General features: G+C 42.9%; 2 long non-coding RNA genes across 2 annotated transcripts; both read left to right on the forward strand.

Moving 5' to 3' along the window:
- Positions 1-6,417: 6,417 nt before the first annotated feature.
- LOC109416854 (uncharacterized) lies at positions 6,418-7,263 on the forward strand. The gene is made up of 3 exons (XR_002131730.3): positions 6,418-6,818; positions 6,883-6,989; positions 7,085-7,263. It is a non-coding gene; the product is annotated as an uncharacterized LOC109416854 (long non-coding RNA).
- A 3,218-nt stretch (positions 7,264-10,481) lies between these two features.
- On the forward strand, positions 10,482-11,046 carry LOC134287109 (uncharacterized). Its single transcript, XR_009997031.1, has 3 exons — positions 10,482-10,589; positions 10,649-10,755; positions 10,853-11,046. It is a non-coding gene; the product is annotated as an uncharacterized LOC134287109 (long non-coding RNA).
- The last annotated feature ends 12,241 nt before the right edge of the window (positions 11,047-23,287 follow it).

Below are 23,287 nucleotides of genomic sequence, written 5' to 3' on the forward strand. Positions count from 1 at the left end.
CGACCACAATCGAATCAAATGCGGTTGACAAACTTTATCTTTGACGTAGAGCCATCTTTAACATATGGACTGGACTGAACACTGAAATGACTTTTAATATAGGTTCGTCTGCGGGTTCGCTTTTTAACCTAACTTATATTTGAATCGAACTTGACAGTTATCTCATGAGTTGTTATGTATTTCAAACTTTAGTCAAACTGGTGCCTCAATATTGCAATAACGGTTAAGCACGCTGTAATGATACTTATGTACCTCGTCACCCACTTCATGCAACTACATTAGTGGTCTAATAACACTTAGCGCGCTCGGCATAGTTCCATCATGCCGCTCAAAGTGTTGCCACAAATAATGCTTAGTTTGCGAAACCCGGTTATCTGGCTGGTGGGGAATGGGAGCCTAAGCTTCAACTGTTAATGCATTCAGAGACTACTCAGACTTAGACGTGGGCGATCCTATATATGAAGGGTTATCCAAAACGCTCTGGGAATTCCCAAAGCGCATTCTAATAAATCTAATAAGCCTAAGATGTAAAGAAATGTAAGAAATGTAAAACAATTCAACATAACAAAAGAGAACCATTCCAAAACCATTTGATTAAATGTATAACCAGTAGTGAAATTACAATTAAAAACAATTTATTTACGGTACATTTTATTGTTTGAAACCATTCATGTACCATACAATGTACGGTATATTTAAACCCACGTATCAGTATTTTGAACAATTCATTAACAATAAAATGTATGGTTTTGCAAAAATATATATATGGAGAAAAATATTTTTTTATATTGTTACGATACTTAACAACCTGTATAATATATTGTAAAAATCTTATTTACAATTAATGGTATGGTATCCTACATTACATCTTATTGTTTTTGTATTTTTATTTTTACAGTGGTGTCTATTGTAAAAATATGGTTCTAAATAGTACTGTTACAATATATCGTTCGGTTTTTCTACTGTATTTTTTATTCGGGTGGTTGATGGTAGCTGCTGAACACAGAGTCTTGTTTTGTGGATTGTTCTGATAATTTGTGTGACGGGGTTTGATAATTAAGGAGGGGAAGGTTATGGATAATTGTTTCTGGTTTCGCGGATGTGTTTTCGTGTTTGAAGATGTTGGATCTCCAGTTAGTCCAATGCAGTGGTGCTTGGGCTGAAGTATACCTCGGGCTAAATTGAGATTTAGCGTCTAAGCCGCGGGCCGCAGTTTGAGCAACACTGTTCTAATGGATAGGGCATGCAATTTCTAACCCAGAGAAGCTGAGTTGGATTCCCGACTCGATCGTAAGGTATTCGAGACTTCCTGGATGTGATCATGTATATCAATGTATGTGTATATCAATCATGTATATCAATGAGCTTTCCACAATGTGCATGTTCGTCCAATAGTAGGTGGGGAAGGTCCTTGGTGTTAAATTGCTTATGGAATGTTGCAACTGGGCAGGCCAAAGTCCAGCGAAGGCATTGTGGATTGTTGTTTTCAAGTATTGAGTTGAATAGCGTAAGGCCAGTAGTACACAGGGTCAAATATTTGACAAGGAAAGAACTCAAGAAACAACATCAGTTTGACACTAATGAAAATTCGATCGAGTCAAACAAGATGTTTAAGCATTGGTTTCTTTTTGGACAAATATTTGACCCTGTGTACTAGCAGCTTAAATGATGGGTGCTGAGTGATAATAAGGCTGGTATTGCATTTCAGAGCATGGGTTAAATTTGTTGAACTCAAGGGATTCTGTAGTTTTAGTGTTACATAGAGCTTGCTGACGTTTATTCACCTCTCTCTTTCAAACATGCAGGCGGGATAGGATTTGTTTTCATCGGGAAACCTTTCCCGATGAAAGCAAATCCTATCCCGCCTGCATGTTTGAAAGAGAGAGGTGAATAAACGTCAGCAAGCTCTATAAAGATCGAGAGATTGTTTGAGTAGTTACGAATGAGCGTGTAGAGCGAGGTGTACACGCTAAGGTCAGTTTACCCAAATATGAGTAAAGTTTACTCATAATCGTCGAAAAGTGCACATTCGCATTTTATGGGTAAAGGCACTTTACTCATAAATGAGTAAGGTCACTTTACCTATAAATGGGTAGAGTATTTTAACTCATATATGGGTAATTTAAATCTGTTAAAATATCGAATATATTTGAAAAGTTTAATTAGTCTGATAATTATTAATAATACATGTTCAAAAGTAAAGTTATTTTTATTAATATTTCTTTTTATAAATAATTTCAACAATATGATTGAAAACAACAACTAACTGTGTCGAAACAAACTTTCTGCACAAAGCACCCGGCGGATCCAGATGTTCCCAGATCACGGAGACAAATTTCGTTCGTTTGAAACAAAAATATTCATGTTTATTCAGTAAACTGATAAAATATTTAAAACTAAAATATTAATTTTTAAAACAAACTCAATTACATATTGATTTCTCCAATACCTATTGAAGAGCCCCCCGTTCCGCCGTCGAGAACATAAACAAAACTCTCAAGTTCCAGCTGCATCACCAAACAACACGGAAAAATATTATAACCCAAAGAATAAGTTTTAAAAACTCAAATTTGTCTAAACTGCTTAAAGTTTTAACTCAAAGTTGGGTTGTTTTCTCCCTCGTCCCACCGCAATATTGTCGAAAACAAAGAGAGAAGCACCGACGCATCCGCTGCTCTTCCGTGGAAGAAGCCAAATTTGGGTTTTCTTGAATTAACCCAAATTTGCGTCATTTGAGGCCTCCGTTGGGTGAAAATAACTTACCACTGGGTTAATTTTTTTGCCGCTCTCAAACGAGAACTACTCACTCACCACTTTCGCTGTTTAACGCAAATTTGAGTTATTCCACGGAAGACCGGGATTGCGTCAAAACAACTTAAATTTGGGTTGATTTGTAGTTCAGTGAAGATTTCCTCTTGCAAAAAAAGGCAAGTTTCACCAAAAGTTTCCACGAAATCCCATTGATTTCGGGAGCGTATGTTATCTACATGATGTTGTTCCACGCGGGAAGTGGATTTTCCTAGAGAAGGAAATAATTTTGTAAATTTAATTGGAAAACAAATATTTCCGTACGGCCGACCTGCCACAAAAAAAACAAAAATTTTTACATTTGTTTCTAACATAACCAGTCAGAAGATACATGTTTGTTTCAAAAATGGATTGAATTTGCTTCAAATGTGACGTTCGATTTGCTCCAAACAGTTTTATTTTTGTTGCCAGAACAAATTGACAATTTATTTGAGTTTACCTGGAATATTTTTGATTTTACCATGCTTTTTTCTGCGTGATGATCTAAATCCATCGATCTTTCGCTCTAAGATTCCTTTCTGACGATTTGGAGTATTCCAAGCGCTGACATACTTTTACTTCTGCGCCATGAATCCGCCCAGGCAGTCGGAGGAGCCGGTAACACCCCACACCAACTCAAACTCAATAAGCGGGAGACCGTCACCTACTAACACGGGGAAAACTCAGTGAGTCCGGCTATCGAGCTTTTCCCCCGGGAATTCTCGTAAGATGCTGGTTTTCGTCTTCCGGAGTGCATTCCTGCGGATTCCTCGATTTTGCTGGTAACACCTTGTTTTCTGGCTTGATTACCGTGGCCATGTTTCAGCCTTTGATTGAGGGAAATGAAACGGTGGAGGCGGCAGCGGAACTGGAGGATGGGGAAGAAAAAGAGTAATAGGAAATAAGGTCCAAGAAATAATATAACTTACCCGATTATTGGACGTAATTCCATATTATTCATGCCAGGATACGCTGGGAATGTATTTTCGATACAAAATGTAACTTGAAGACTGAAAAACCGAGGAAATTTTTAGCAGCCGTGTCGTCACCGACGAACTGACGTGACTCTCGATCTCAAGGCATGACCGAAAACTTAAAACGATCAATTTAAAAGCCAGTGATCGCAAATGTCAAACTGAAAGTGACGTCTGACAAAATGAAGACGCTTCTGCAGGGATGGAGATTGTAAATAAAAACACGTGATAGTCGGTTATGAATATGAATACAGTGACGATTCGCTCTCTGAGAGCTCGTTAGATGGGCTGTCTCGATGGTTGAATGTTCACTGGTTGGGGCAAAACCCAACTAAAAAGCACTGTCAATGTCAAAATACAGTCCGGATTCGCTGGTTGGGTCACGACTGCGCCCCGATTAGCGAATCGTGTTCGTTCGTTGGGGCAACTGACAACTGATCAAAATGCTCTAGACACACGCAAGTGACGAGAAATACGTCACGGAACACTCACATACTTGCGTAAACGTTCTATATACAGGAGCTGTGATGCGACGGCGGTCAGACGTCAAACTCGTTTTGACATCTATTTTGACATTGACAGTGCTTTTTAGTTGGGTTTTGCCCCAACCAGTGAACATTCAACCATCGAGACAGCCCATCTAACGAGCTCTCAACGAACGAATCGTCACTGTAGATGTCAAAACGAGTTTGACGTCTGAGCGCCGTCGCATCACAGCTCCTGTATTCAGAACGTTTGCGCAAATATGTGAGTGTTTCTTGACGTATTTCTCGTCACTTGCGTGTGTCTAGAGCATTTTGATCAGTTGTCAGTTGCCCCAACGAACGAACACGATTCGCTAATCGGGGCGCAGTCGTGACCCAACCAGCGAATCGGGACTGTACGCAGGAACTCAGAATGTAACTTTTTATGGTTTACTTGCACATTTGAGTATAAAAATTGAGAAAATATGTTTAATGTCCCAGCCGTAGTGAAATGACACCAAATATTGGTGGCTGTTCTGTTGTTAGGTTGTTACCATCTGCATGCTATATTTTTCTCACCTACCGTATCGAAAGAGCGTCGCAATGATGCTACTTCTCCTGCTGCCGCTTAGAATATCGAGTGCTCGGCCGGCCACTAGGTTTTTGAATTTTTGAAACATTAATCTAATATCATCATATTGAGCTTGTAATGAAAAATATTGCACCGGAAACATTAACTTTGGGTATTATTTATGGTCAAATGAGTGTGGCCTGATATGAAATTAGCAGAATAGCAACATAACGGCGAAGGCAGCAATGACGAGGGCGACGCCGCGACGACGCCACGGAATGTAAACATGCACTCTACAATAAATCCAAGAAAAGATTCAAATTATGTGAGTTTAATCGGTGTTCAACGCTTACAAAAAGCTGCATATTCAAAAGTATACTGTTATTTTTCCTTTTCTTTGTCAATAGGAGGCAATCAGTGAAGTACTAGATTGAAAGTAGTGAGCTGGATTTTTGTATGGAGAGATGTTCAATTCTCCATTTTTGCAATGAATTGGTACAAACAGCGTGGGTTATATGATTTCTTGGCTAATTTGATGCTGTTTGAGCAAAAGTTTGGGTAACTTTGTTGTTGTATTATTTATTTCATGCAACTTCAACAACACAGTTACCCAAACTTTTGCTCAAACAGCATCAAATTAGTCAAGAAATCATAATACCCACGCTGTTTGAACCATTTCATTGCAGAAATGGAGAATTGAACATCTCACCATACAAAAATCCAGCTCACTACTTTCAATCTAGTACTTCACTGATTGCCTCCTATTGTGGGAAATATAGGTAATTATTGTCATTAAAAGAACATCGTTCGAAGTTTGGAAAAACTTGCCATTTCAACACAAGTATGCGTGGTATTTTTTAAGGGTGCTCGATATTGTTCGGTCAAATACTTCTGAACCAAAATCAACAGATGGCGTTAGTGTTTCAACGGTTTTTAATTAGAACTTTTGGACGCGCATTTCATGGTACTTTGCACTAGCCTACACGTCAGTTTGTCGGTGGTGTCGTTATCTGGACTTGTCTGACTGAAAAAAAAAACTCAACACAAAACCAGGAAATAAAACACATTAACGATTTATTGATATCTTAAGAACAAGGAGAAATAAAGGAATGTCTTGCAAAACGGCTCTCATGGCGATGAAGATGGTCCGGATTTAAAAGTGGCAATTAGTCTATGGTGGCAGTCTCATATGCAACGCAAAATCTTTGTGTGGCTTTCACAGCTGGGCCAGGTCCTTAATTTATAGAAAAAAGGAATTATAACGATACCGTTAAAATCGATATTAAATTAGATTCTAAAGAATTCGATAAGCTAGTGAAAAAAAGACATACCTGTGACCATTATAAAAGGTGACCAACGAGCATTTGTTCCGCCTGCGTCGGGCTGCTACGTCAAGTCTGGCCAATTTTGTTGCAGTCGGGTGAGCGGCGCAGTATGCCTGAAAATGTTATGGTAATTAGACCATGATTCATAAGAAGAAACATTAATTGTTGTTACTTATTAGTCAGCAGTTTGTAGTTTTTGTCCTCCAAAAGCTTCTCCATAGCCGCTTTTTGGAATTAGACGCCACCGCGGAAAATGCGAGAAAAATGTCCAAGACGTATTTACCCAGATATTTACCCAGATGTTGACGTCTGCATACAACAAGAAAAATTGGGTATCGAGATTTTCGCGAAGACCCGTTTACCCACAATCAGGGTAAAGATTACTCTTTTGATACACGCTAACCTGAAACTACCCATCGATTGGGTCGATTCCACCCGGATTTTTATACTATTTCCAGCTGTCAAAATCCGGGTAACTGATATCTCATCAAAAGAGTAACCTTCACCCTGATTATGGGTAAACAGGTCTTCGCGAAAATCTTGATACCCATTTTTTCTTGTTGTGTGCAGACGTCAACATCTGGGTAAATATCTGGGTAAAAGGGTCTTGGAGATTTTTTTCGCATTTTCCGCGGTAGAGTCTAGTCCGAAAATGCGGCCATGGAGGAGCAAACTTGAACTTGCAAATTGCTGACTGGTAAGTAATACCGATTCATGCTTTTTATGAATCATGGTCTAATTAATTAACCTAAAAATTTCAGGCGGCGCAGTATGCTTACCCGACTGCAACAAAATTGACCAGACTTGGGGTAGTATCCCGATTCAGGCGGAACGAATGATCGTTAGTCACCTTCTGTAATGGTCACAGGTATGTCTATTTTCACCAGCTTATTGATTTATTCAATATCTAATTTAGCATAGATTTAATCAACTTCATAATAATTCCTTTTTCTATAAATTTAGAACCTGGCTCTTGACCTGGCTCCGCTGTGAAAACCGCTCAAAAATTTTGCGTTGCCTGTGAGACTGCCACATTCAAATCTGGATCACCTCCACCGTCATCGAGCTGTTTTGCAAGATATTCTTTTAGAAATATCTAAATACTTGTTCATGAGATATCAATAAATCGATAATGTGTTTTATTTCCTGGTTTTATTTTGAGATATTTTTTTCTAGTCGAACAAAAATTCAAAGGGGATCCATGAGCGGTTCGTACAGCGCATGCTTACCCATTTACATCAAAATGAGTAGAAAATACCCTGGTGAGAAACGTCTAGATCAGGGTTACTTTTACCCGGATTTTGCAACCAACACCGGTAACCCAGATTTGAGTAAAGGTACCTTTACCCACTTTAGAGTAACTGCAGTTTTGCTCGATCTGGGTCGCTTTGACATCAATCTGGGTAACTGAGGGTTAGCGTGTAGGATATCGGTTACCCGGATTTTGACAGCTGCTAATAGCATAAAAATCCGGGTAGGATCGACCCAATCGATGGGTAGTTTCAGTCTAGCGTGTACACGCTAAGGTCGGTTTACCCATAAATAGGTAGTTGATTTACCCATACAGTCCGGATTCGCTGGTTGGGTCACGACTGCGCCCCGATTAGCGAATCGTGTTCGTTCGTTGGGGCAACTGACAACTGATCAAAATGCTCTAGACACACGCAAGTGACGAGAAATACGTCACGGAACACTCACATACTTGCGTAAACGTTCTGTATACAGGAGCTGTGATGCGACGGCGGTCAGACGTCAAACTCGTTTTGACATCTATTTTGACATTGACAGTGCTTTTTAGTTGGGTTTTGCCCCAACCAGTGAACATTCAACCATCGAGACAGCCCATCTAACGAGCTCTCAACGAACGAATCGTCACTGTATTTGGGTTTTGCATACAAAACCCATACACGGAGACAAATTTCGTTCGTTTGAAACAAAAATATTCATGTTTATTCGGTAAACTGATAAAATATTTAAAACTAAAATATTAATTTTTAAAACAAACTCAATTACATATTGATTTCTCCAATACCCATTGAAGAGCCCCCCGTTCCGCCGTCGAGAACATAAACAAAACTCTCAAGTTCCAGCTGCATCACCAAACAAGTTTTCCTCTTGCAAAAAAAGGCAAGTTTCACCAAAAGTTTACACGAAATCCCATTGATTTCGGGAGCGTATGTTATCTACATGATGTTGGCATTGAAAGTGCCACGCGGGAAGTGGATTTTCCTAGAGAAGGAAATAATTTTGTTAATTTAATTGGAAAACAAATATTTCCGTAGGGCCGACCTGCCACAAAAAAACAAAAAATTTTACATTTGTTTCTAACATAACCAGTCAGAAGATACATAAATAAAAGAAAATCGGGTTAAGTACGGTTCCTTTGAATTCCACTAAGAATTTGCATCCTTTGACAGATACGTATTTCGACCTCAACTGTAAGGTCGTCTTCAGTGTCTTGTACTTGACTCGACTCGATTTGACTCGATTTCTGCAATGAAATGGTTCAAACAGCGTGGGTATTATGATTTCTTGACTAATTTGATGCTGTTTGAGCAAAAGTTTGGGTAACTGTGTTGTTGAAGTTGCATGAAATAAATAATACAACAACAAAGTTACCCAAACTTTTGCTCAAACAGCATCAAATTAGCCAAGAAATCATATAACCCACGCTGTTTGTACCAATTCATTGCAAAAATGGAGAATTGAACATCTCACCATACAAAAATCCAGCTCACTACTTTCAATCTAGTACTTCACTGATTGCCTCCTATTGTGGGAAATATAGGTAATTATTGTCATTAAAAGAGCATCGTTCGAAGTTTGGAAAAACTTGCCATTTCAACACAAGTATGCGTGGTATTTTTTAAGGGTGCTCGATATTGTTCGGTCAAATACTTCTGAACCAAAATCAACAGATGGCGTTAGTGTTTCAACGGTTTTTAATTTGAACTTTTGGACGCGCATTTCATGGTACTTTGCACTAACCTACACGTCAGTTTGTCGGTGGTGTCGTTATCTGGACTTGTAAACTTCACGCTTTTGTTTGTTTTGAAATAAAAATGCTAATGATGATTTTTCATCCATATATGGGTAACGTTCAATTACTCATATTTGAGTAATGTCGCTTAACTAATATTATGAGTAAAGTTTACTGATAATTATTAGTATAATTTACGCATATTATCACGCAGAAAAAAGCATGGTAAAATCAAAAATATTCCAGGTAAACTCAAATAAATTGTCAATTTGTTCTGGCAACAAAAATAAAACTGTTTGGAGCAAATCGAACGTCACATTTGAAGCAAATTCAATCCATTTTTGAAACAAACATGTATCTTCTGACTGGTTATGTTAGAAACAAATGTAAAAATTTTTGTTTTTTTGTGGCAGGTCGGCCCTACGGAAATATTTGTTTTCCAATTAAATTAACAAAATTATTTCCTTCTCTAGGAAAATCCACTTCCCGCGTGGCACTTTCAATGCCAACATCATGTAGATAACATACGCTCCCGAAATCAATGGGATTTCGTGGAAACTTTTGGTGAAACTTGCCTTTTTTTGCAAGAGGAAAACTTGTTTGGTGATGCAGCTGGAACTTGAGAGTTTTGTTTATGTTCTCGACGGCGGAACGGGGGGCTCTTCAATGGGTATTGGAGAAATCAATATGTAATTGAGTTTGTTTTAAAAATTAATATTTTAGTTTTAAATATTTTATCAGTTTACCGAATAAACATGAATATTTTTGTTTCAAACGAACGAAATTTGTCTCCGTGTATGGGTTTTGTATGCAAAACCCAAATACAGTGACGATTCGTTCGTTGAGAGCTCGTTAGATGGGCTGTCTCGATGGTTGAATGTTCACTGGTTGGGGCAAAACCCAACTAAAAAGCACTGTCAATGTCAAAATAGATGTCAAAACGAGTTTGACGTCTGACCGCCGTCGCATCACAGCTCCTGTATACAGAACGTTTACGCAAGTATGTGAGTGTTCCGTGACGTATTTCTCGTCACTTGCGTGTGTCTAGAGCATTTTGATCAGTTGTCAGTTGCCCCAACGAACGAACACGATTCGCTAATCGGGGCGCAGTCGTGACCCAACCAGCGAATCCGGACTGTATGGGTAAATCAACTACCTATTTATGGGTAAACCGACCTTAGCGTGTACACGCTAGACTGAAACTACCCATCGATTGGGTCGATCCTACCCGGATTTTTATGCTATTAGCAGCTGTCAAAATCCGGGTAACCGATATCCTATCAAAAGAGTAATCTTTACCCTGATTGTGGGTAAACGGGTCTTCGCGAAAATCTCGATACCCAATTTTTCTTGTTGTATGCAGACGTCAACATCTGGGTAAATACGTCTTGGACATTTTTCTCGCATTTTCCGCGGTGGCGTCTAATTCCAAAAAGCGGCTATGGAGGAGCTTTTGGAGGACAAAAACTACAAACTGCTGACTAATAAGTAACAACAATTAATGTTTCTTCTTATGAATCATGGTCTAATTACCATAACATTTTCAGGCATACTGCGCCGCTCACCCGACTGCAACAAAATTGGCCAGACTTGACGTAGCAGCCCGACGCAGGCGGAACGAATGCTCGTTGGTCACCTTTTATAATGGTCACAGGTATGTCTTTTTTTCACTAGCTTATCGAATTCTTTAGAATCTAATTTAATATCGATTTTAACGGTATCGTTATAATTCCTTTTTTCTATAAATTAAGGACCTGGCCCAGCTGTGAAAGCCACACAAAGATTTTGCGTTGCATATGAGACTGCCACCATAGACTAATTGCCACTTTTAAATCCGGACCATCTTCATCGCCATGAGAGCCGTTTTGCAAGACATTCCTTTATTTCTCCTTGTTCTTAAGATATCAATAAATCGTTAATGTGTTTTATTTCCTGGTTTTGTGTTGAGTTTTTTTTTCAGTTGAACAGAAATTAAATTAGATTCTAAAGAATTCGATAAGCTAGTGAAAAAAAAGACATACCTCTGACCATTATAAAAGGTGACCAACGAGCATTCGTTCCGCCTGCGTCGGGCTGCTAGGAATTAGAGGAAAATGCGAGAAAAATGTCCAAGACGTATTTACCCAGATATTTACCCAGATGTTGACGTCTGCATACAACAAGAAAAATTGGGTATCGAGATTTTCGCGAAGACCCGTTTACCCACAATCAGGGTAAAGATTACTCTTTTGATAGGATATCGGTTACCCGGATTTTGACAGCTGCTAATAGCATAAAAATCCGGGTAGGATCGACCCAATCGATGGGTAGTTTCAGTCTAGCGTGTAGAGTGACAGTTGCGAAAAGTGGAGCGTCGGCGAACGACGGACAGCGAACCTGTGGGAAGTCTGGTGAATCCGAACGAGCGGAGAAAACTTCTAAACTGGAGAGCTGGAGCTTGCCGTTGCGAGAGTTGATTCCGGAAGAGGACCCTAGGGATCGTTCAAAAATTACGTCCAACATTTGGGGGAGGGAGGGGGGGTCTAGAATAGTGTGACAGTACGTGTATTGGGTATAGGGAAATTGCGTAACAGAGGGGGGAGGGGGGGTCTAGAAATCCCGAAAAACGATGGACGTAATTTTTGAATCTTCCCCTACAGGTACCACTACGACGTCACAGGTGAAATATTAGTGCATTCCTTAACCCGTTGAATTCCCCTCCATTGAATTTGTAGAATAAATCTAACCCTTGAATTTGAAACAAATATCTAGTAAATGTCGGAGTACAATGGCGCACCTCTTCACTACAGACACCTTGGTTCGCCCGCGGTGTTGTCGTGCCTGACATTTCGCCTCTCGCAGAGAGCGAGAAGAGAGAAGAAAATCATTCCAAACCGAAAGTTCAACGGAACAAGTTCGTTCATGCTAAATTCCCGATTTCTTTCAATAAAGTTATTTTCGTAGTAAAAAGTATTCTCGCGTGTGCAAATTCTTTCTGTGCCGAATTCCTTGACGCTGTATTCCGCTGTGTGGTAGACTCTGTCCGCTCGTCAGGTAATGGCCCCAGCTGGAACGGCGCAGAAAAAGTAGTGGTGAACATTAATCCGAAACAGCTCGTGCGCGTCGCTGTTTGTGTGCATGCGAAAGACTCGTGGCTCGCGGGTAGTGGAAAAACGTTTGGAATCATTCGTCGAAAGTGTGGACCTGTCACGTGAACAATGGGTGATCAAAAGTTCGGCGTTCCGAAACTGAGTGGAACGAATTGGCAGACGTGGAAGATCCGCCTGGAAAGTTTGCTTGCACGTGAAGATTTGTGGGAAGTGATTGCCGATGAGATTCCGGAAGAAGAAGATCGTGATGCTGCATGGAAAAGTGCTGACCGAAAAGCGAGAGCAACCATAGTGCTGTTGCTGGAGGATAGCCAGCTACCTCTAGTGAAAAATTGTGTTCACGCTCGAAACGCGTTTAACGCTCTGAAGGCCTACCACCAGAAAACGTCGCGATCTGTGAGAGTGTCCCTCCTGAAGAAATTGTGCTCTACCAATCTTTCGGAGCAAGGTGACCTTGAAAAGCACCTTCTGGAAATTGATGACTTGTTCGATCGTTTAAGTGCCGCGGGAACGGAGCTCGACAAAGACACTCAAATTTGTCTGCTCCTTCGTAGTTTGCCTCCTTCGTTCGACGGGTTAGTGACGGCATTAGACAGTCGGTCGGATGACGACATATCGATTGACGTGGTGAAATCAAAATTAGCGGACGAATATCACCGGCGTCTGGAACGGGATGCTTCTACATCGAAGGTGGAAAAGGCGATGAAATCGGTCGGTAACTCACAGAGAAGTGATGTGCGCGTGTGTCATTTCTGCAATAAACCGGGACACATTAAACGAAATTGCAGAAAATTCTTGTCGTCGCGTAAGAACAACGAAAATGCCCCACCGGGGGCGGGAAGAAGTGATGGGCCAAAAGCGAAAGCGGTGCAAAGTGAAGGTAGCAGTGTCGCTTTCAGTGCCAGTAGTGAAAGTTCACGTGCGTGGGTGATTGACAGTGGAGCCAGCGCCCACATGACAAACGATAGATCCTTCTTCAAATCGTTGCGCGAGTTCGACGGCGGACTGATAACGTTGGCTGACGGGAAGAAGACAGCCATTCGCGGTGAAGGCACTGGTGTACTGTTTGGTATCGACGGACAAGGAAAAGTGAAACAAATTGACTTCGGTTGCGTGAAATTTGTGCCCGGACTGTCGACTAGTTTGATTTCGGTCGGGAAACTGGTCGAGAAGAAACTGAAAGTGCAGTTCGACGAGGACGGATGCCAGGTTGTGAATTCGGCTGGATCGGTAGTGGCAACGGGAAACCGTAGCGGAGGTTTGTACAACCTGCGTCTTGCGGAGCGCTCGATGGTTGCGTCAGCTGGATGCCACCGGGAGGACTGCCAGCACCAATGGCACCGGCGGCTCGGCCACCGTGATTGGGCGGCCATCGAGAGAATCAACAAGGAACAACTAGCAACAGGCATGAGTGTGACTGATTGTGGCTTGAAGGTTGTATGCGAGTGTTGTCTGGAGGGAAAATCGTCCCGATTCCCTTTCCCCGAAGTGATTGAGCGGAAATCAACTCAGGTGCTCGATATCGTCCACACGGATCTCTGTGGACCGATGTCAAATGTTACGCCAAGCGGAAACAGGTATGTTTTGAACCTAGTTGATGATTTCAGTAGATTTACCGTTACCTACCTGCTGAAGAATAAGTGGGAGGCGGCGGAGTCTATTAAGACATACGTGCGATGGGTAGAGAACCATTTTGGGAGGAAGCCACGCGTTATTCGCTCAGATTGCGGTGGCGAGTTCAACAACAAGGATTTGCGCAAGTTCTATCAATCGGTAGGGATACAGCCACAGTTCAGCACACCATATTCTCCCCAGCAGAATGGAGTCGCTGAGCGGAAGAATAGGAGCCTCTCCGAAATGGCGACCTGTCTGCTGCTCGATGCGGGATTGGAGAAACGCTTCTGGGGGGAGGCGATACGTACTGCCACGTACCTACAAAACAGGTTGCCGTCTAGGTCAGTGAAGCAGACACCGTATGAATTATGGTGGGGACGTAAACCAGACCTGGGACATTTGCGCGTGTTCGGTAGCGAGGCTTACGTTCATGTGCCATCTGTGAAGAGGACAAAGATGGACAGCAAGGCGAAGAAGCTAACCTTTGTTGGCTACTCAATGGAACACAAAGGATACAGGTTCCTGGACCGCGAAACAGATCAAATCACCATCAGTCGTGATGCAAGGTTCATCGAACTGAACAACGGGAGTTCGTCGGTGGAGGTGCCGATGACGGTGCCACGTCGAGCTGAAAAGGAGAAACCCGCCGACAAGAATCGAGACGACCAACGTGAAGAAGAAGAAATCCAGCTGCTGCCGTTAGTGGAGAAGAAAGAAGAAGATCCCTTGAGCAGCGCTGAAGAGTTTGAGGATGCGGAAGGGGAATCATCCGGCCCGCGCCGGGCGGTTCGGTCGACCAGAGGAGTCATGCCCAAGCATTACAAGGATTTCGTGGTGGATCTTGCCGCCGGCATTGCGGCCTGCGCGATGGAGGAACCAACGGATTACCGTGAAGCGATGAAGACAGTTGAGTGGCGGAATGCCATGAAGGACGAGTTGGCATCCCACGCCAAGAACGGGACCTGGGATCTCGTACCATTGCCACCAAACAAGAAGGTAATCGGCTCGAGGTGGGTCTTTAAGATCAAACGCGACGAGAACAACAAGATTGTGAAACATAAGGCCAGGGTGGTGGCGCAGGGCTACACCCAATCGTTCGGCGAAGATTTCGACCAAGTGTTCGCGCCCGTTGTGAGCCATGCAACGTTGCGAACCTTCTTGGTCGTGGCCGCTAAACAGAAGCTAGTTGTGCGACATCTGGACGTCAAAACGGCGTACCTTTACGGATCATTGGAAGAGGAAGTGTTTATGCGGCAGCCGCCGGGCCACGGAGCGGCAGGTCAGGAGGAGCTGGTCTGCCGGCTCAAACGCAGCATATATGGACTACGCCAGTCAGCCAGATGCTGGAATCGGAGATTGAATGAAGCGTTACTGAAGCGAGGATTTGTGCAGTCGAAAGCGGATCCGTGTTTATACGTACGAGACAACAACGGAGTCAAGACGTACCTGCTAGTCTACGTTGACGATTTCCTGGTTGGATCGTCGAGTGAGGAGGAGGTTCAACGGATTTGCGAAAGCCTGAATGAAGAGTTCGAGATTACATGTCTCGGAAAAGTTCGTCATTTTCTGGGCATGGAAGTTCAGCAAGAGGACGGTGTTTACCAGATCAGCCTTTCAAACTATATCGACAACCTCATCGAGAAGCACGGAATGCGAGACGCAAAGACGGCCAAATCACCGATGGATATTAGTTACCCGAAGCAGAAAGAGGAAGACGGTGTGTTCGAAGATGCAACTAAGTACCGCAGTGTAGTTGGAGGGTTGTTGTACCTGGCTGTGATCGCACGGCCGGACATTGCTGCTTGTACTGCCATCTTGGGACGGAAAGTGAGTGCGCCATGTGAGTCGGATTGGTCTGCTGCAAAGAGGGTCTTACGATACCTCAAAGGGACGAAGAACTACAAGCTGCGACTGGGTGGAGACTTGAACCAACCATTGGCAGGGTATTCGGATGCCGACTGGGCCGGCGACATAGAAAGCAGACGTTCAACGACTGGATTCGTGCTCTCGTTCGGCGGAGGAACAGTTTCGTGGGCAAGCCGCCGACAAACTGGAGTTACATTATCAAGTATGGAAGCTGAGTATGTGGCTCTGAGCGAGACTTGCTTGGAGACGCTGTGGATGAGGAAGCTGCTCTGTGACTTCGATGAAGCCCAAGTTGCGCCGACAGTTTTAAGGGAGGACAACCAAAGCTGTTTGGCGTTTGTCAAGTCGGAGAGATCAAGCCGTCGTTCTAAACACATAGACACCAAGGAGCGGTTCATCCAGGAGCTCTGTGAGAAGAAGAAGGTCATCTTGGAGTACTGCCCTACGGACGAAATGCTTGCGGATCTTCTAACGAAGCCCCTGGGACCCCTCAAGCACCAGAAGTTCTGTAACATGCTCGGGTTCCAGAAGGAGACGTGAAAAGGCTGCTCATTGAGGAGGAGTGTCGGAGTATGTAACCCGTGGTTACAATTTTGTGCTAAATTTATGTACACCACTGTGTTTTGTAACATTTTAATTGGTTTGTTTTGTTTTTATAATTTTTATTTGAAATTAGGTAGTTAGAAATTAGGGAAATTAATTCGCGTAAATTGTAAGGAGAGGCTTTCAGCCCTTACCCGCTGTTACCCGGCAGGGCGGCCTAAAGCAGGGTACCTCCACTAAATTAGGACTTCGGATGGAATTAAATGCATAAAATAAATAATTTTGCAATTTTAAATACTTTTAATCTACTCTACCCTGAAGTGCGTTTTACCCCGTTTTCCTCTTTGCACTTGTCGACGTCACTCGTTGGGGCCCCAACGAGTGACGTCGACAAGTGCAAAGAGGAAAACGGGGTAAAACGCACTTCAGGGTAGAGTAGATTAAAAGTATTTAAAATTGCAAAATTATTTATTTTATGCATTTAATTCCATCCGAAGTCCTAATTTAGTGGAGGTACCCTGCTTTAGGCCGCCCTGCCGGGTAACAGCGGGTAAGGGCTGAAAGCCTCTCCTTACAATTGGCGCCCAACGTAAATTTGACGAAAAATCTTCGATTTTTCTCACCGAGCGAGGGGTACTTCCACCAAAATTTGGATTTTGGGTGGAATAAACGCAGTGGTGGGGATATTTTTCACAGTCGCGTGGTCGTTTAATTTATTTTGTATTGTTGTGTGTTGTCCTAAATCGGTTATTCGTCTCGTCTGCAGAACGAATTGGTGCATTTTGGGTCTCTTTGTTCTCAGGGCGGGATTTTTGATTCTTCTGGGCCGATTTGGGGTAGCATTTGACGCAACCTGGTGACCGAGAACCATTTTGGAACCGTCAGTAAGCCGAACATTGGTTCCTCACCGTATTTATACTAACGAAACAGTTGGTAAGTTTTGATTTCGTCCACATTTTGATAATTTGTGTTGCTCATTCGTCAAAATGCCGATCGACATGTTGACGTTGGGGGAGTTCAACGTCGCCTACTTCCATTTGCGTGCCGATCACTTAGAACCTGACGAAATTGATTTTGAATTGAACTCCCGCGGTGTTGTTATCCCTCCTGGATCGGGTCATTCCGGTTCAAACAAGCGTCGTCGACTGCGAGCGTTATTGGTCAGTGAGCAGGAATGCTCCGAGACCGCTGTCCGCTCCTTTAAAGGGGATATTGACGCTGAATTGGAGCTTTGTCGTGGCAAATTTGAGTCTATGAAGGAAGATTTGGGGTACAGGTGTCCGAATAAGGAGGTTTACCGGAGCAGACTGCTCCATCTGGGTGCTCGGCTCCAAATCGTCAAAAACTATGTCGTGGGGGAGGCCAATGAGGCCTTTGCAGATTTGTTGAGCGATGTGGTAGCCCTCCATAACTACCACTTCGCGAATAGTTTGGTGCCTCCCCTCACGCCAACCGAGGAAGACAAAGAAGATGATGGTGAGGATTTGCTGGCTCAAACTGCCGCGGGAAGGGATGTTTTACCGAAAGGAAACCAACTTCCGATCGTTGAAGCATCCTCCAATCAGGCGGTGGGCGAAGAAATTCGCGATGTCTTACTTGACATAAGGGCGGAGATTAAAAGGACGCAAGAGCAGATTAAGCAAACTGAAACTAGGACTACATCTAGAGTGGATTCACTCGAAGATGTAGTCAGAAAACTAGGTAGCGGCCTTGCGTCCATTGGAACGATTGCATCCGGACTACAGAAAACTAACCACGAAGTGCAAATACTTCGCGAGAAGATTTCTGAGTTACAGGACATCGTCAGCAAAATTATTCCTAACGTAAACTCCCCGAGTTTGCCGGTAGATACGCAAGATCTTCGATTGCAACAAAGTTCCGATTTACCGGATTTGCCTGATTTTGATCAGCAAGCGTTGGAAGGTTTGGGTACTCTGGAGAACCTGCAGAAGCAAACTTCTAGCAAAAGCTTTGGACTACCCAATCAACCATTTCAAAGACGTTTTGACTCCCGTAAGGTGAATAATTCTAAAGGTTTTGAGAATCTCGGACCTTCGCTCAATTCCCAGAACTTTTACCAACAACACACTCTTCCGAATTTCGCGCTTCCGCATCAGTCGGGAAGCTTAGCATCGGTAGAGCTCACCGGTTACCAGCGTCGGCCCCAACGGGTGGCCGATTGGAAAATCAGGAAGTACGCTGGGAATGACGAAGGAATGGGACTCAACGAATTTTTGGAATGTGTCCACCATTACGCTGAGTCAGAACAAATGTCCGAGGCAGAACTGTTTAGCTCGGCAATGCATTTGTTCACCGGTAACGCGTCGGCTTGGTTTCAAGCGATGCGTTCCCAGAAGCGGTTCTACAACTGGAACCATCTGGTGTGCGAGTTGAAGGCGAACTTCGTGCACCCGGAACTTGATGCTGCGCTGAGGATGAAAGCGTCTCAGCGGCGACAGCAGAGGAATGAATCCTTCCAAGACTTTTATCTTGAGATGGAGAAGATCTTCCGTGCTATGTCTACGCCGCTAAGTTCCCACGAGAAGCTCGACATCCTCAAGCGAAACCTGAGGCCTGATTACAAACAGGTACTCGTCTTCAAGCCGGTGAACACATTGTCCGAGTTGATGCTCATCGGAAAGACTATAGATGCTTCCAAAACCTCCATTTACCAAAAAGTATTTGGAGTTCCCAAGGAAGTATCTACAATTTCAAGCAAGCCTGCCTACGATGGTTCTAGAAAAAGCCAGCAGCAACAACAATCTCGTGACAATGGAAATGGGTATAAACCAAGGGTATTCTACAACAAGAATAGCCCTCCATCGTCACCAAAACGAAATAGACCTCCACCTCTTCGTTTCAAGGAAACGGGAGGTCGACGTGAAATAAATCTCCGAGAGAAGACTGGTACAATCCCTAAATCTCCACAGTCGCAACGAGAAGGCATTATAAGTTTGAGCTCCCTGGTGGACAAACATCGTCCGCCACACTTAGGAGTGTGTTACAACTGTGGGATTCAGGGGCATGAACACGAAAAGTGTTCTAAACCCAAGCGTGTTTTCTGCGTACTGTGTGGATTTAAGGGTTTTGAAGCTTCTCGGTGCCCTTATTGTTTGCAAAATGGGATTAGATCCAATTAAACCTGTTGGAAATCTAATCCTTCTGTAAATCTTCAATAGAAATTCCCGTAGCTCCTATCTGTACCAATTCTTCAAATATAATTTCCCAATCAAATTTTCATAGTAAATTTTCCCAAATTGGTACAGTGAGAGTGAATATTAATTTTTACTTCAAAGATAAACTTTTCAATTACTTTGATCCAGGCATCCGTTGCTTGCATATTGCTCAACGATGACCTGCAAGTAGATATCAAATTCAGTGTGAGGTTGTGGGAAAAGTTAGTGGAACACCGGGGAGTGTCCGATTCCAGAATCTTAGCGACAGCCCAAGACTGTCAAACATTGGCTTGACAACCACGGTTGTCAATACTAGGACACTGGTTAGTACACTAGCTTTAATCACAATACTCACCTGAAGAAGAATGGTGTCGCCTACACAGCCTGATTGAGCCGTTGGAGGGTGACAGCAAATTTTCCCAAGCCAGCGTGAATATAAAATCTTCCAGGAGCTCCTCGGATCCACCATATCGACTTCACCAGGTTGCTCACTTGGGAGCTTCCGAAGATCGATGGATCCGGGAGCATCACGCATCACTTCACGCTGGCAATCATCTTCTTTCCTCAGGAGCCGACACCTAAATCTCCCGGCACCTGACAACTCTTCGAGGTTGTGAACCTCTAGAGTTCATCACCTCAATTCATTATCAACACCCCAACTTAATCTTCCTTCCCTGACAGAAGGACTTAAACCGCGATCGCCGATCCATTCGGGAGGTCATCTATGTATGCGCACCTGTATACTGAGAGCTATCTTCATGTTTATTTGCCGCGCATAGATGACAACCCCATTTTAACCTTTTTTAATTTGTTGTATCTTCGTTATTTTATCTGCCAGAATCAGGGAAATTCGACTGATTCCAAACGGAATCAGCTCGTAATTGATCTGCATTCACGTTCGGTGTCTTGCTCAAGTATCCTTGCGAAAGGAATTACTTGTAGCGTAAAAGACAATACCTTGCGTCCATTGCCCGTTTGTTTTGGTATTTTGTGTGCTGTATGAGTTATATTGTTTGAGTGAAATAATGAGAGTGAATGAGAATGAGTGAAAGTGTGTGAAATGGCGGGGTGTTCATTCAAATGTCTTGTGTGATTGTGTGTACGCGTAGGCCAGTGATTGGGATGAATGAGTGATACACTTTGGATGAATGTGGATTGAATTGGAACCCCACCTGTGTAGTTAATATAAATACCGTCAGGACGGGAATAGTGGACGTCGGAAGAAAAAATAACTTGAAAAAAAAACCATACCGCGACAACCGTTCCTCTGCTACGCTACTTCCGACCGGAGGCTAGCAGGGTTTTAGGAAGTCAGGTTGTTTTGAGTGTTATCCCGAATTGGTCTGGGGGAGTTGAAGATTCTTAGCTCTCCCATTGAGAACCGGATGTATCGAGGGTGGTCTGGTGCCGTTAATAGCGACGGGTCCCAGTCCTTGGCTGCAGAACAACCACGAGACGATGTACCGATTTAGCTTTTTCTTTTTGTTCGGTCGTTTCCCTGATTGTGTCTATGTAAACACTTTTAATCTGTGGAAAATGTCTTTGTGTGGTTAGGTTAGGCAGATTTTTTATTTACACTTTTTTATTTATTTTATTCATATTTTCCTGTTAATTTATTTCCTTTTAATTCGTTTCATTGTTATTGTTGTCGGTGTTAGGTGTTAGGGCTAAGTAAAAAAAAATGTGTCCACATTTTTTTTTCTCCTTGGTGTGGGCGAGATTGTAACCCGTGGTTACAATTTTGTGCTAAATTTATGTACACCACTGTGTTTTGTAACATTTTAATTGGTTTGTTTTGTTTTTATAATTTTTATTTGAAATTAGGTAGTTAGAAATTAGGGAAATTAATTCGCGTATATTGTACCGGTGAGGCATTCGACCCCCAATCTCCCCCTCATAGCACACATCGACAGCAGCAGCAGCAGGAGAAACAATCGAGTGCGGTGTGTGGCTGTTTTGTTTTCATTCAGAAAAGAAAGTGTCGAACCACGAAACGCGACGGACGCATTGTTTTACTCCGCGGAATACGTGCCAAATAATTAATTAAGTGCCGTTTTCGCGTTGTCCGTAGGCTAGATGGTTGTTCCTAGCCTCGTCGGGAGTGAACTTAGTGAACATTTGTTCCCCGATTATTTGTGCCGGCCCGTGGTTCGGGCACATAAAAGTGTAGTGCTTGTGACAGTGCTGTGCTAGGGTGAGGACCACCGCCATTGCGTTGCGGTTCGCAAAGTGTCCAAAATCCCACCGTCTTCGCTACACGGGCTCAGCCAATAGAGCTTTGTCTCGCCCGTGTAGCTAATTGCCAAGGAAGACGAAGCAAGGTAGTACAAAGGGGCGTGCTATCCTTGGGTAGTAAACTGCGGTTTCTACCGGGACTTGCTACGGCGAGTAGCCTGTCCGGTGATTTTCACCACCGTCGCTAGGGGGGATCCGACAAAGGAGCCCGCTCTTCCCCCTAGCTAATCGCCAAAGACGACTACTTCGGTAGTCCTGAAAGTGCCCAAAGAAGAAAAAGTGAAGAGAAGAAGAAAGAAAGAAGAAGAAGAAGAAGCTCCGCATAGTCCGTGCGGGAGCGAAGCCAGCGACGACCACCACCACCGTTTGCAGCAAGGGCCCCAACGAGTGACGTCGACAAGTGCAAAGAGGAAAACGGGGTAAAACGCACTTCAGGGTAGAGTAGATTAAAAGTATTTAAAATTGCAAAATTATTTATTTTATGCATTTAATTCCATCCGAAGTCCTAATTTAGTGGAGGTACCCTGCTTTAGGCCGCCCTGCCGGGTAACAGCGGGTAAGGGCTGAAAGCCTCTCCTTACAAGTACAATGGCGCACCTCTTCACTACAGACACCTTGGTTCGCCCGCGGTGTTGTCGTGCCTGACATTTCGCCTCTCGCAGAGAGCGAGAAGAGAGAAGAAAATCATTCCAAACCGAAAGTTCAACGGAACAAGTTCGTTCATGCTAAATTCCCGATTTCTTTCAATAAAGTTATTTTCGTAGTAAAAAGTATTCTCGCGTGTGCAAATTCTTTCTGTGCCGAATTCCTTGACGCTGTATTCCGCTGTGTGGTAGACTCTGTCCGCTCGTCAGTAAAAAGCATAATTATTTCGAGCGCAATTCCCTTTCCTCTCTCTTATGTGTTATAAATTGAATTCGCAGTGCAAGATTGGGAAGTGAGTCCGCCCAACAGTTCTCACATTTCTCCCGGACAGACCCTGAGAGGGCTAAGTGTAAATAGTTCTTCAAAATTTTAATTGTAAATAGTTTTTGTGAATATTGAATTTTTTCCTTGAATAGTTTTTTTTTGCTTTTTTCTTATTGTTAGTGTTTTTCTTTAACTTTTTCTTAAATATACTGAATTAAATAGTAAATTAGTAACAACATTCTTTCCTTGGAACCAGCCAACTTCCGGAACTTCCCATCGATATTCGCCTTGGAAAAACAGAGGTGGTGAGAATGGTGTCGGTTTTTCCTTGGGATTTTCTTCCGGCAAAAGAAAATTGGTTGAATTACTGCGGGTCAAGATAGATTGACATTGTTGGTTTAAAGAATAGTTTAAAAAAGTCTGTTGAAAACTTACCACCATTTTTATAAAACAAAAATCAATTCTCCATAACAAATAATATCTTATGAAGCAAGAAACGTGGCAAACATCGAGCACGCAGAAAAAAGCATGGTAAAATCAAAAATATTCCAGGTAAACTCAAATAAATTGTCAATTTGTTCTGGCAACAAAAATAAAACTGTTTGGAGCAAATCGAACGTCACATTTGAAGCAAATTCAATCCATTTTTGAAACAAACATGTATCTTCTGACTGGTTATGTTAGAAACAAATGTAAAAATTTTTGTTTTTTTTTGTGGCAGGTCGGCCGTACGGAAATATTTGTTTTCCAATTA

This window comes from Aedes albopictus, chromosome 2, assembly GCF_035046485.1.
Source record: "Aedes albopictus strain Foshan chromosome 2, AalbF5, whole genome shotgun sequence".
Taxonomy (NCBI): Eukaryota; Metazoa; Arthropoda; class Insecta; order Diptera; family Culicidae; genus Aedes; species Aedes albopictus.